The sequence below is a fragment of the Palaemon carinicauda genome, chromosome 37 (genome assembly GCF_036898095.1).
Source record: "Palaemon carinicauda isolate YSFRI2023 chromosome 37, ASM3689809v2, whole genome shotgun sequence".
In the NCBI taxonomy this organism is placed as follows: Eukaryota; Metazoa; Arthropoda; class Malacostraca; order Decapoda; family Palaemonidae; genus Palaemon; species Palaemon carinicauda.
This window is the reverse complement of record NC_090761.1, coordinates 31,112,805-31,126,883: the sequence shown is the minus strand read 5'-3', so window position 1 is coordinate 31,126,883 and position 14,079 is coordinate 31,112,805. Positions and strand designations below refer to the sequence as shown.

The window sequence follows — 14,079 nt, the reverse complement described above, 5'->3', positions numbered from 1 at the left end:
ACAGAAAATGATATGATGAAACAAAACTGAGAAAAAAACGAAAGATGGGGAGGAACTTAACACGAGCAAACTTTACAAGAGGAAATAACTCCAAGATACACCTTGAAGATAGAGAATTAATTCTGTTCTCTCATTTTTATCATCTGTTGATCTGGCAAGTAATAATATCCTCCTTGTGTTTTATAAGAGTTCTACTATAGTATGGTATCTACCTCAAAGTATGTTATCTACAGTCGATATTAATCCTCCTGTTTGATGAGGATTATCTAACAGATTACTTACCACCAGTATGTTATCCTCATTGGACTTTAATGATAGTTTAATAATATTTATTGGAAGGACAACATGGATGCATAATCATAAGCAGTTTGTAGGTTACGATAGGTTGGGTTAGGTTAGGACATGGGTGCATAATTATAAGCAGTTTGTAGGTTAGGTTAGGTTAGGTTAGGTTATCAAGTCGGTAGTGATCCTCCTTATTAGAGGCGGATTAGCAAGTAGACCGTATTCTTAGGGACTGATGGTAGGTATCATACTATCGTCAGAAAGGGGTGGTAGATAGCAAAATCGGCGGTAGATAGCATACTGTAATAGCACCGTTTTTTCTTAATTAAATGCATATATGCACAGAATAATTAGCAAAGTCTCCCTCATGATTATTTTTAGAAGCATTTTCGAATACATAGTGAGAAATGGTAAATGTTCAAGTTTCTGTAAACTAGACTAGAGGGTATTTTCCCTGAGGGTAGAGGAAATTATCATGTAGGCCTATGTGATGAATCTTTTATTTTTTTTTTTTTTAGTGATGTGTTTATATATATATATATATATATATATATATATATATATATATATATATATATATATATATATATTTATATATATATATATATATATATAACGGATTTTGGGTGAGATAGCCATGGCGTCCTGATGGAAGGTTCCTTATTGGTAGCTTCCTTGGGTATATTAACTACTAAGATATTCCCAGAGAATTCAACCACAGGTTATCACAGAATTCTAACTTCTGGAGCGAGTATCCTAAAGGTTTCCCTTTAAGACATCGTATATCAACAGGGGACGCATGTATTAACGCGCCACATAGCTATCTGCACCCCATATAGAGTTAACACTTCGATATGGAGGGGCGGAGAATAGCTGGGGAGCCGTTCCACAGCTATACTCGTCCGTGGCTACTTTTGGTACTCAAAACGTAAACAAACGGGCGCCATTGCTAAATGACGTCATGTCCGTCCTCATCCTGATGCCAGTTGCTTGCCAATCACCATGATACAGCAGGACAGGGTGGGGCCTGAAAGGCTGGACTAAAGTAGCAGGGAGGGTCCATCAGGACGCCATGGCTATCTCACCCAAAAATAGATTTTTCGCGTCCGTTTTTTGGGCTCAAGCCATGGCGTCCTGATGGAAGAATACCAGAGAATCAATGTATCGTGGTAGATTTCCCCTTGTAGAGTAAGTGCTGAGGGCTTTGAATAAGGTAAGCATAGTGACCTCGATAGAGGTTCCGTGGGGATGCAACTTCCTGCCCCCCTTGGCAGAGAAGTCCCAACGGACCATGCCGAAGATCAAAGTGGTTATCGAAGGGCTACCCACCTTGCGGAGAGAACGTGAAGAACTCGGAGACAAGACTGAATGGTTGATATTCATATAGGAACATTCTCAATAACAGAAAAGTGGTGGTTAGGCACTGTATTTCATAGCTAGAGAACGATCTGGTCTCGAAGATATAGCGCAAGTAAGTATTCAGTTAGGAATATTACACAGCATAGGTGAGTATATAATATGGATAGAACCTATTATTCTTCATTATTTCAAAAGAAAGGGGATAATGAAACTATGACAACCATGTATTTCATAGTATGAGTAGGAGCGGAGTGAGATGCACAAGTAATAAAATAGAAATTTTATTTCACAATTGCAGGATATAGTAAAATAAATGCAATAAAGGATGTAAAATTAATTTACAATAAATTATAATGTACATAGTAATGAAAGACTTCGCTCTTGAATCTGAAAGAAAATTTCAAATTATGAGAAGGCACAGGTTCCATAGGAACGTCAGTCTTTACTAAGGAAAAAACACATCATGCTCTAGGCATGCGGCACTCATGTGACGACTATGACATTTCACCTTGTAAAGAACAGTCTATGAAAAACACTAAGTGTCCCTGAAATCACTACGTATCACACGAGGGTCAACATAGGCACCCGAAGAGTTAAAGTCCCAAGTAACTCACTGTTCTATGCAGAGTTAATTGCAGGTTTCATAACACTACCTGCGGCTACCACGAAATGTTTGACTTCATGCACTTGCTTCGCGTAGTGCTTGAAGAAAACACGCGAAGATTTCCAGCCTGTGAAACTCTTGAGGCTTTCGAAAATCATGCTCTGGAAAAAATTCAGAGACGATGCGACTTTTCGAGGATCATGACCTGCGGGTGTACTGTCAGGATCCGCTCTGCGAATGAAGTAGGTGATTTTCGCTCTTAGTTGTTTCAGTGATAGGTCGCTACCGGATGTTTCTCCTTTGAAGAGTTGGCCTCCACCAGAGTCAGAAGTTCTACGAAGATAGACCTTGAGGCTCTCTACCGGACATAGAGAGGCATCTTCTTTCAGGGGGCAGATTCTCCAAGGGCCCTATCTCTTGGTGGGTAGTTCATTTTTTGCGAGAAACGTCGGATCCGGGAAGAGGGTAAGGTCTCCTGAGTCTGTAAACAGGATGTGACCCTCGTCTCTTGATAATGCCACTATTTCGCTGACTCGGGCTCCTGAGGCAAGAGCAAAAAGAAATATAACTTTTTGAGTCAGATCCTTGAGAGGGCACGAATCGTTGTCCAAGTTGGAGGCAAATGGAGCACCTTGTCCAGGGACCAGGAGATAGGTTTTGGTGGGGGTGCTGGGCGTAGACGAGCGCTTGCCTTCGGCAGTTTATTGAAGATGTCGCTGGACAGATCAATCTGGAAGGCGTACAGTAGTGGTCTAGTCAAGGCCAATTTGCAGGTAGAAATCGTGTTGGCTGCTAAGCCCTGTCCATGAAGGTGAATGAAGAAGGACATGCAAAAATCGATGGTGATTTCCGTAGGATTTTTTGCCTTGACGAACGAGACCCACTTTCTCCAGGATGATTCGTATTGCCGTCGTGTGGATTCGGTCTTGTATTCCTCGAGGAAGTCTAGATTTTTCTTCGAGATCCCAAACCTTTTCTTCGAGGCTAGGGAGAGAAAATCATGAGATGAAGGTCCCTGACTTTCGATGATGAAGCGAAGACAGTCGACTTCTGTACTTGCTGGGAGAGAACTGGGCCCGGGAGAGGGATCAGCGTGGGCTGTAGCTCCAGGACTAGGGGGTACCAATTGCTCCGGGGTCACTTGGGAGCCACTAGGGCCGCTGTCCCTTTGAAGGTTCTCAGCTTGGAGAGGACTTTCAGCAGAAGGTTGGTGGGAGGGAACAGGTAGATCCTGGACCAACTGTTCCAATCCAGTGACATGGCATCCACTGCTTCTGCCCTGGGGTCCTCGTACGGGGCCACATAACGGGGAAGTTGATTGTTGTCGCTCGTTGCGAAGAGATCGATCTGAAGTTCTGGGACTTGGTGAGAGATAAAGGAGAAGGATCTTGCGTCTAGAGACCATTCCGACTCTATCGGGCTTGTCCGAGATAGAGCGTCCGCCGTCACGTTGCGGAATCCTTGTAGGTGAACTGCAGACAGGTGCCATTTCTTCTTCTCTGCCAGGCGGAAGATTGGGAGAAGCACCTGATTTATCTGGGGCGATCTTGAGCCTTGGCGATTGAGACATCGGACTACCACTGAGTTGTCCAGGGTCAGACGAATGTGGATCGAGGGAGGCGGAGAGAGTTTCTTCAGAGTGAGAAGGACCGCCATGGCCTCCAAGATGTTGATGTGAAACGTCTTGAATAGGGGAGACCATGTTCCTTGAGCCTGTTGGTGGGAGTGACCTCCCCAACCCTCCAGCGTAGCGTCCGTGTGGATGTTGAGTGATGGAGGTGGATGTTGAAGAGGGATGGACCTTTTCAGGCCCTTTGCTTCCAACCACGGCTTTAAGAGTAACCGAAATCTGTTTGGGAGCCGTCTCTTGTGGTCTCTTCGAGCGATGGATGCAGAACGTCTCCAGACTCCCGCGGCATCCTTTAGCTGTGCACGCAGCACTGGGTTTGTCACTGAGGCGAACTGTAGAGAGCCTAGAACTCGTTCCTGCTGACGTCTTGAGATCCGTTTGGATTTCAGCAGTTTTTTTACAGACCCTGCTATTTCTTTCCTTTTCTTCTGGGGAATGGAAAGGCGGTGTGACTGAAGATTCCACTGGATTCCTAACCATTGGAACTTCTGAGCTGGAGAGAGGCGAGATTTCTTTCTGTTTATCTTGAATCCCAGGTGTTCCAGAAACTGGGTGACTTTGTTGCAGGATCTTAGACAATCTTCGGGCGATGGAGCCCAGACCAGCCAGTCGTCGAGGTAGGCCATCACCTGGACGCCGCGGAGGCTGAGCTGTTGAACGATGGCGTCTGCCAGCTTTGTGAAGATCCGTGGGGCCACGTTGAGGCCAAAGGGCATGGCCCTGAAAGCGTAGCTTTTCCTTTGGAGTCGAAATCCTAGGTAGGAGGAAGCGTGGTGGTTCATTGGAACGTGCCAGTAGGCATCCGCCAGGTCTATGGAGACCGTGTAGGAACCTTGAGGCAGAAGGGTCCTTATCTGTTGAAGAGTCAGCATCTTGAACTTGTTGTTCGCTATGAACTTGTTGAGGGGGGATAAGTCTAGAATGACACTGAGTTTGTCGGAGTCCTTCTTGGGGACGCAAAACAGTCTCCCTTGGAACCTGGTTGACTTTACCCTCCTTATCACCTTCTTGTTCAAGAGTTCTAGGACGTATTCTTCCAGAAGGGGTGTTGACTGTTGGAAGAATTGCTGGAAGGTTGGGGGTGGATGAGTCCAGCTCCAGCCTAGACCCTTCTTGATGAAGCTGTGTGCCCAGGGATCGAAGGTCCAACGATCCTGGAATTGGCGGAGTCTTCCTCCCACCGGAAGCACTTCATTGCTTCTGGTTTCCCGAGGGTTTGCTACCTCGGCCGTTAGCTCCCTTTCCTCCTCTGCCTCGGGAGGGACGGCGAGATGCATCTCTGCCTGCACCTCTGTTTGAGCTTCTACCTTTGGGACGAAAGGTAGTTGACTGTTGCTCAAAGGCAGGGGTGAAGACCGGCGACTGTGACAAGACCGGTTGGTTGACCAGTTGAAAGGTCTGCTGTGGCTGAGCTGCCACTTGGGGAGTAGCGGATCCCGGAAACTGCCGTCTCTGTTGACGTTGCTGGGGTTTCGGTTTTGTGGGTTTCCTCTTAGGTTGAGGGCCATCGTCCTGAGAGGATTTCCTTTTCTTCGACATGCCCCATTTGTGGAGAAGGTTCCTGTTCTCCGTGGCGGCCTTGTCGGTGATCTCTTTCACAAGGGAGGAGGGAAAGAGGTGCTTACCCCAGATGTTGGAGGAAATCAGCCTCCGGGGTTCGTGTCTCACTGTAGCACTTGAGAACACGAATTCACGACAGGCTCTACGAGCCTTCATGATGCTGTACAGATCCTTTACTACGGTCGCCAAATGTGTTTTGGCGAGGACCATGTAGTAGTCAGGGACCCTAGTGTCACCGGCCATGACTTCGAGCTGTACTTGGAGGGACATAGATGCGGCGAGTCTTTCCTTCGTATCATGTTCCCGACGAAGGAGATGGTCATTAAGTTTTGGGAGGTCCTCGTTAAACTGACGACCAGCGACGTCAGGTTCTAGTTTTCCCACTACAAATGTTGACTGGACGTCTTTCCAGTGTCTAACATCAGGGGGAGTAGTCAGGGAGAAGGGTCTGCACTCCTCCAGTGCAGGGCAAGGTTTTCCTTCTTCCACTGCCTTATGCACCGCGGTGAAGGCCTTTTCCAAAAAGGGGAAGGTCGCATCGTCTGGTGCGACGTAGGTCGGGTGCTTCTTGCTAAGCGCCGGTAGTTTTGAGCAGGTGAAGCCCCTACTTTTCACTGTATTGGCCAACATAGCCTGGGCCTTCGGGAGATCGAACACTATAACCTCCTTTGGTTCGGTCTCTTCTTTAGAGGCAGGTTCAGATCTAAGTCGGACGTAACAGTCCGGGTAAGCCTCAGAGTTTGGGAAGAATTCCACTTCTTCCAGCGCAATCGAGCCGACCTTTTCGCTTATGAAGATCTTGCCCGTAGTGATCGGCATGTGCTCGGCATACCTCCAGGGGTTAGTATCCGAGCATGCAGGGAGGTCCTTAACCGAAATCCTTTTCGGTTGCTTCGAACTTCCCATGTTGGACCTGAAGAACTCATGTGTCTCGCGGAGTTTCTTATCCATGAGAGCCTCAAGCATCTTGAAGATCTCCTGGGTGTTGGATGGGGTAGGATCCGGGGTAGCGGATGTAGAAGGAAGCGATACATCCGTTAGTGTAAGAGTTGGTGTGGGGGTGGGTGTTGGAGCGACCTCCTGCTCCGACTCGGTATTCCACCTGATCTTCCTCATAGTCCAGTTCGTCGCCCATGAGGTTCCTCTCCGTGTTCTCCGACACTTCCGACATACGTTCCACGTTGTCGGAATCCAAACGGCACTCATGCATGGACTGAGCCATGACCACATCCGGTTCCACCACTATCTGGACGGTGGGAATCTGATCTTTAGGGACCACTGAGTCTGGTGATGCCTTCGGGAAAAGCAAGGCCCTCAAATCTTCGGTGGAAGCCACGCACCCACTTGCGTAGCTTCTCTCGAGCAGCGTCCCTTACCTCCGCTGAAGGAGGATCGTTGAACGCCTCGACCAGACGGTCCTTGCAGACTGTACAGTGCTGCGGGTCCCAAAATTTCAAGTCGCCTTTCTTGGCGGCGCAGGGGGCGTGGGTCCGACACGCCGTGTGCCCGTAGAAGTGCGGGCGCTTCACTCCACAGAAGTTGTGGTCACATTTCACGTACTCCTCCTGTAAAAGAAGGAGAACATGAGTATACGGAAGTCATAGGAGTGACTTATATTACTCTAAGTTAAATTGTAAGTAGTTAACTTTCAACTTAACATAAATTAAATTATAACATTGTAATGTTAGAGAGTGGAGCGGGAAATGAAGTAGATAGACACATACTTGTGCATCCCGCCCAGCTGGTTACCGTAACTTTATCAGTAGGCAATATCGTTTGTGACCGAGGACACAAGGCAGAAATCTTCTTGGATCGCCAAGGAAGGCAGAAGATAATTCTAGCAGAGATTGCCTGATATGTATATCAAGGACTGAGACCACTCAGACCATTATATTAAAATAGGGGGTAGTCGAAGACCCCCTATGACACGGGTTCCGGCAACCAGCTGCGCTAAGATACACACAGCATGCTGGAAATTGTGATATGCAAGAAGACAGCACGGCTGTTAATAGAACGGTAAGACAATACCTACCCATTGGGGTAGCCAAGCTATCTGGTTGCAGTCTAGGGCTATCAGCATGTAGATGATAGCTGGGAGAAGGGGTGCATGTCTCTTGGTGCCTCCAGAGGGCGCCGGCAGACCGGCAGCACGCCGGAGGCCGCTCCAGTAGAGTTTATGGCATTAGGGAAGACACATAGGGAATTCAGGTGTAATGCCAGCATGGCGGCCGCCGGCACAGCGGCAGCACGCCGGCAGGAGGCGTAGGCCCCGGCTGCCGGCTTGGTGACTAGTTCATAGGATAAGGAAGGGAGTTATGGTATACCCAGACCGCCGGCACACCGGAGGCCGGCCCGAAGGGCGGACAACCGAAACTAGGTAGTGTAAGGGTGGGCCATCGGCTATACACCGACGGCAGGCGGCAGCCCTCCGGCACGCGGAGGGCTGTCGAGTAAGGAGGGTATCTGAGGAATGTGTCACCAAGGGAGGGCGGTATCGCCGGCGGTAGAGGCGGCAAGGGACCGGCACCAGGACAGGAAGAGAGACAGAAGGAAGGATGGAGGGGTAAGAATACGAACCCCTATAGCATCCCACTTGAGAGAGTTTACCCATGATAGGGGTGAGCCCTATCAACCAATGGCAGGGGGCCGGCAGTCGGCCGGGTGCCAGAGGAACCCAAGGGAGGGTTAGGGTACACTCAAGAGGGGGGGAACCCCTGAGAACAGATCGCTTCCAGTGGCTAACCCCATAGGACGCTATGAAGGGTAAATGTACCAGAGCGGCCTGCCCACAGGAGCTCAAGATAGCCCTATCACTCCACCCTAAGGAGGAGTTGTAGGACTAGGGACAGATGTGTATAGGCTAGCCTATGTATAGGCTAGGCTATACCAAGTGATAGGTGGGGTCTTCCAAAGGGGAGGCTCTGTACAAAAACGGCCACCAAGGAAGGGAGGACGCTCCCTAGCCTAGAGTAGGTAACCTGCATGAGAACGGTGCATGGGTACCGTTTCAAGCTAATAGTACAGAACTAGCCCCCACCGAGGCCTAACCTAGAGAAGGGATGTTAAACCCCAAGCTAGGTAGGCTGGAAGACATATCGCAAGTTGCAATGAAGGTCAGGTAACCTAACCTCAGCAACCGAGGAAGGACAGGCCGTTCCTCTTTCTCGGACACAACCCTTAGGGGGGATCATTCCCTTAGGGAGGACAGAGAAGCGATAAATACTCTGATACGGACTTGATCCCCTTACGTGGTAGGGGGAGCAAGGCCACACAGAGGGAATGCCCTAAGGCAGGGGGTGAAGGAAGCATATAGGGGTCCTACATTTAGGTTAGGTTAGAAAGGCACACTATCAACCGATCCCCTATATGGTCCCTGAAGGCGAAAAACACTTGCATCACAGTAAACAGTATCATAAATAATGCCACTATCTTCATAACTTAACCTAGGATCACTGGAATATATCATGCATGAACACTGGTGCTAGGCAATCTGGCCTAGGGGCTAAGCTAGCAATCTAGTATGGGGTCAGGCGATGACCGAATAAAAGAGAGTCAAAACACGATATATAAAGTTCCTAGCTATGAAGACTAAATAACTAACAATATCAATTAGTTAAGAGGCCGGATAAAGCTGTTCAGGCTAGCTAAATAAGGCATGCAGGGGAACAGCGACGCCATAAAATGGTGAGACCGGTAGTAGCACAGCTCCGCCAAAAAACATGAAATATCTCGAAAAGTATAAGTTACTTTACGGTCAGAGCTTATTTAAACAATACTGGGACCTGGTACTCAACTTTCCAGAAGAAGGCGAGGCTGAAGGTAGCGACATTACGAAGATGCAAGCCGATGAAAAAGCACAAGGGAAAATCCGTCTTAGCAAGGCAAGCTACTAAAAGAAGGATGAGGACGGACGTGACGTCATTTAGCAATGGCGCCCGTTTGTTTATGTTTCGAGTACCAAAAGTAGCCACGGACGAGTATAGCTGTGGAACGGCTCCCCAGCTATTCTCCGCCCCTCCATATCGAAGTGTTAACTCTATATGGGGGGCAGATAGCTATGTGGCGCGTTAATACACGCGTCCCCTGTTGATATACGATGTCTTAAAGGGAAACCTTTAGGATACTCGCTCCAGAAGTTAGAATTCTGTGATAACCTGCGGTTAAATTCTCTGGGAATATCTTCGTAGTTAATATACCCAAGGAAGCTACCAATAAGGAACCTTCCATCAGGACGCCATGGCTTGAGCCCAAAAAAAAAAAATATATATATATATATATATATATATATATATATATATATATATATATATATATATATATATATATATATATATATATATATATATATATATAATGTGTTTATATATATGTATATGTTTATATATATATATATATATATATATATATATATAATGTGTTTATATATATATATATATATATATATATATATATATATATATATATATATATATATATATATATATATACATATATATATACTGTATATATATGTTTATATATATATATATATATATATATATATATATGTTTATATATATATATATATATATATATATATATATATATATATATATATATATATATATATATATATTTCACGAGTATTCGGTTATATCAGGTTGCTTGACATATACAGTATGTACTGTATATATATATATATATATATATATATATATATATATATATAATATATATATATATATATACATATATATATATATATATATATATATATATACATATATATATATATATATATATATATATATATATATATATATATATTTAGATAGATGGATATAGATATAGATTTATACAGTACAGAACCTATGACCCTTCCAAAGACTAGAGAACAATATTTTTATTTTCGAGTGTCCTCTTAAACGAGCTGCTTACCATAGCTAAAGAGTCTCTATTCTACCCTTATATGTGACATCCAAACTTTCACCCTCATTTCGATTGTTCTAAATTATTCTTTCAGTGGGTTTCCTTCATTATTATAATTAGCTATATCGATGTTTTTCTCCCCTGTGAATACGTGTACCCTTGATTTCATATTCCTCTCCTATATCCTCTAGGGAGCTTTTGCTTGTAGGGGAAAGGGAACAAGGCGTGGGGAATCTAGGGGAAATCTAGGGAGAGTTTGGGTAGGGGAGGATCACCACGCCAGGGAAGGGAGAAGAAAATGGGTAAGGGGGTAAAAAGTTGTGAGGGGAGGTCAGAGTAACTGGAAAGTCGAGTCCTGGTGGGCCGGGGGTGTAGAGTCCGGGATACTGGGGTGAGAGAAGGGGAGGGGGGGGGGTGCAAGAAGAGGAGAGGGGGTGCGGATTAAATTGTACATTTTCTCATTATCTTGATGTAATATGCAGAGTAAATTAAAGGATCATTGCGGGGGTTACCCGGGGTTAATTAGAACACTGGGGTGCATAAGATTGTCAAGACGATTAGAATTCTGATTGGCAAAGCGAGAGAGAGAGAGAGAGAGAGAGAGAGAGAGAGAGAGAGAGAGAGAGAGAGAGAGAGAGAGAGAGAGAGAGAGAGAGGGGGGGTGGGCGGAAGGGAGAGATAGATAGATAGATAGATAGATAGATAGATAGATGGATGGATAGATAGTTAGATAGATAGATAGATATATTGAGAGATTGGCCAGACAGACAGAGATAGAGTTATATAGATAGATAAGGATACCTTATTACCTTATTTTTTGTTTGGGTTCCCCCAGGTCCCTCAGTGTGAGGCACCTCGTATATCCACCAGAGAGTTGCTAATGCATCTTCCGGTGTATTTTGCATCTTCCAGTCTTGGATGGTCTGGGATGCATCTTGGGTATTTATCGAGCTTATTCTTAAACACATCTACGCTCACTCCTGATATGTTTCTTAGATGAGCTGGCAGCACATTAAATAATCGCTGCATTATCGATGCTGGTGCGTAGTGGATTAATGTCCTGTGCGCCTTTCTTAGTTTACCTGGAATATTTTTTGGCACTATTAATCTACCCCGGCTTGCTCTTTCTGATATTTTTAGCTCCATGATGTTTTCAGTAATTCCCTCTATTTGCTTCCATGCTTGTATTATCATGTAGCGTTCTCTTCTCCTTTCTAGACTGTATAGTTTTAAAAATTTCAGTCTTTCCCAGTAGTCAAGGTCCTTAACTTCTTCTATTCTAGCAGTATAGGACCTTTGTACACTCTCTATTTGCGCAATATCCTTTTGGTAGTGTGGGTACCATATCACATTGCAGTACTCGAGTGTACTACGTACATAAGTTTTGTAAAGTATAATCATGTATTCAGCTTTTCTTGTTTTAAAGTGTCTGAATAACATTCCCATTTTTGCTTTACATTTAGCCAACAGTGTTGCTATTTGGTCGTTGCATAACATATTCCTATTTAACATTACACCAAGGTCTTTAATTGCTTCCTTGTTTGTGATTGTCTCATTATTAGGTCCCTTGTATGCATATACCATTCCTTCTCTGTTTCCATAATTTATTGATTCAAATTTATCGGAGTTAAATACCATCCTATTTATCTCCGCCCATTCATATATTTTGTTTAGATCTCTTTGTAGTGAGTTCCTATCTTCATGACAAGTAATTTCTCTACTTATTCTTGTGTCATCGGCGAAACTTCTCACTACGGAGTTTTCAACATCACAGTCTATGTCTGAGATCATAATAACAAACAGCAGTGCAGCTAATACCGTACCTTGTGGCACACCCGATATTACCTGGGCTTCATCTGATTTCTCGTCATTTGCAACCACTATCTGTTTTCTGTTTTGCAGGAATTCTTTTACCCATTTTCCTATCTTTCCCACAATATTATGCTTTCTCATTTTTTTCTCTAATATGTTATGGTCTACCTTGTCAAAGGCTTTTGCAAAATCTAGATAGATCACATCTGTGTCTTTTTCATTTATCATATTTTTGTATATGTTTTCATAGTGTGCTATCAGTTGGGTCTGTGTACTTTTTCCAGGCACGAAACCGTGACCCATATTAAACAAATTATTTTTAACCAAATGGTTCATTATTTTCTTTTTTTATTACCCTCTCATACACTTTCATAATATGTGATGTTAGACTAACAGGTCTATAATTGCTTGCCTCTAGTCTTGATCCACTTTTGAAGATAGGGGTTATATAAGCTAATTTATGTTTAACATATATCTCGCTCATATCTACACTTTGTCTTAGCAGTACGTATTGCAAGCGGCTTCGCGATAGTGTTTGCTGTTTTTTTTAACAAAATCGCTGGAACTCCATCTGGTCCGGCTGCCGATCCATTTTTAATTTCGTTTATAGCCGTGACAATATCTGCTTCATTAATATCTATATCCGTTAGATATTCAACATTTTCTTCTCTCATTTCTGTTTCATTATTCTCATTCACAATTCTTGGTGTGAACTCACTCTTATATTTTTCTGCTAATATGTTGCATATTGCCTTTTTTTCATTCGTTAGCCGTCCTTCAATTCTTAGAGGGCCTATTTCTAATCTCCCTTTATTCATCTTTTTTGCATAGGAGTAAAGTACTTTGGGGTTTCTTTTTATATTTTGAAGTGTCCTTTCTTCTAAGTCCCTTTTTTCATTTTCTTTCGACTGTATAATCTTTTGTTCTGCATTTTCTATCTTACATTTTATTTCCCTTATTTTCCACACATTTCTTTTCTTTTGCAAGATTTTTCTTCCACTTTTTAATTTTCTGAAATAAGATCCTTCTGTCTCTTGGTATGCACGTCTTTTGTTTATTGTTTTTTTTCGGTACATATTTTTCAACAATTTTCTCCAGTATTTTGTACAGTATGTCCATATTTACCTGTATATTATCACTTACAAATAAATTTTTCCATTCTTTATTCAGTTCTTCATTTATTTCTGACCATTTTATATTCTTACTGTAAAAATTATATTTTCCATATCCTTCCCAAAGTTTTGTGCTTTTATTAATTCTGTGATCACTTGCTTTGGAATGGACTATCAATTCTATGACATTGTGGTCTGAAATTCCCGTGTTATACACTATTATTTCTTTAACATAATTCACCTCATTCACAAATACTAGATCTAGGACATTTTCCTTTCTTGTTGGAATGTGGTTTATTTGGAGAAGAACAAGAGGGAGGCAGATAAGGTGAAGGATGATATGGAGAGAAGAGGTTTAGTGGAAGAGGATGCCTTTGATAGAAGGCAATGGAGAGGGTACATTAGACAATCGACCTCTCTCTCTCTCTCTCTCTCTCTCTCTCTCTCTCTCTCTCTCTCTCTCTCTCTCTCTCTCTCTCTCTCTCTCTCTCTGAAGAAGAAAAAATTGTGAAATTAGTTTTATTTTATTTAATTATCTTATGCTTGAATAATTTTCTATCAGAAGAATTGTTATTTCAATGAAGTAAAATATTGTAAGGATTTTATAATTTTTATGAAATTTACAATAATGTTAACTTCCTTATCTGTTAAAGAGAAAAAATACTTTCTTTAGTAATCTTTTTAAAAGATTAACATTATGTGAAGATACGAATTTTTTTTCAATTATAATTTATCATAAGATTTGATAACTTACTTTGATGCACCAGATTAAACAGGAAGTTAATCTCACTCAACCACTGTTGTCCGAG

General features: G+C 43.3%; 1 long non-coding RNA gene across 1 annotated transcript in view; it reads left to right on the top strand.

Annotated features, from left to right (window-relative positions):
* Positions 1-14,079, top strand: part of LOC137629550 (uncharacterized) — a 215,658-nt gene that overhangs the window by 7,333 nt on the left and 194,246 nt on the right. The window lies entirely within an intron of this gene.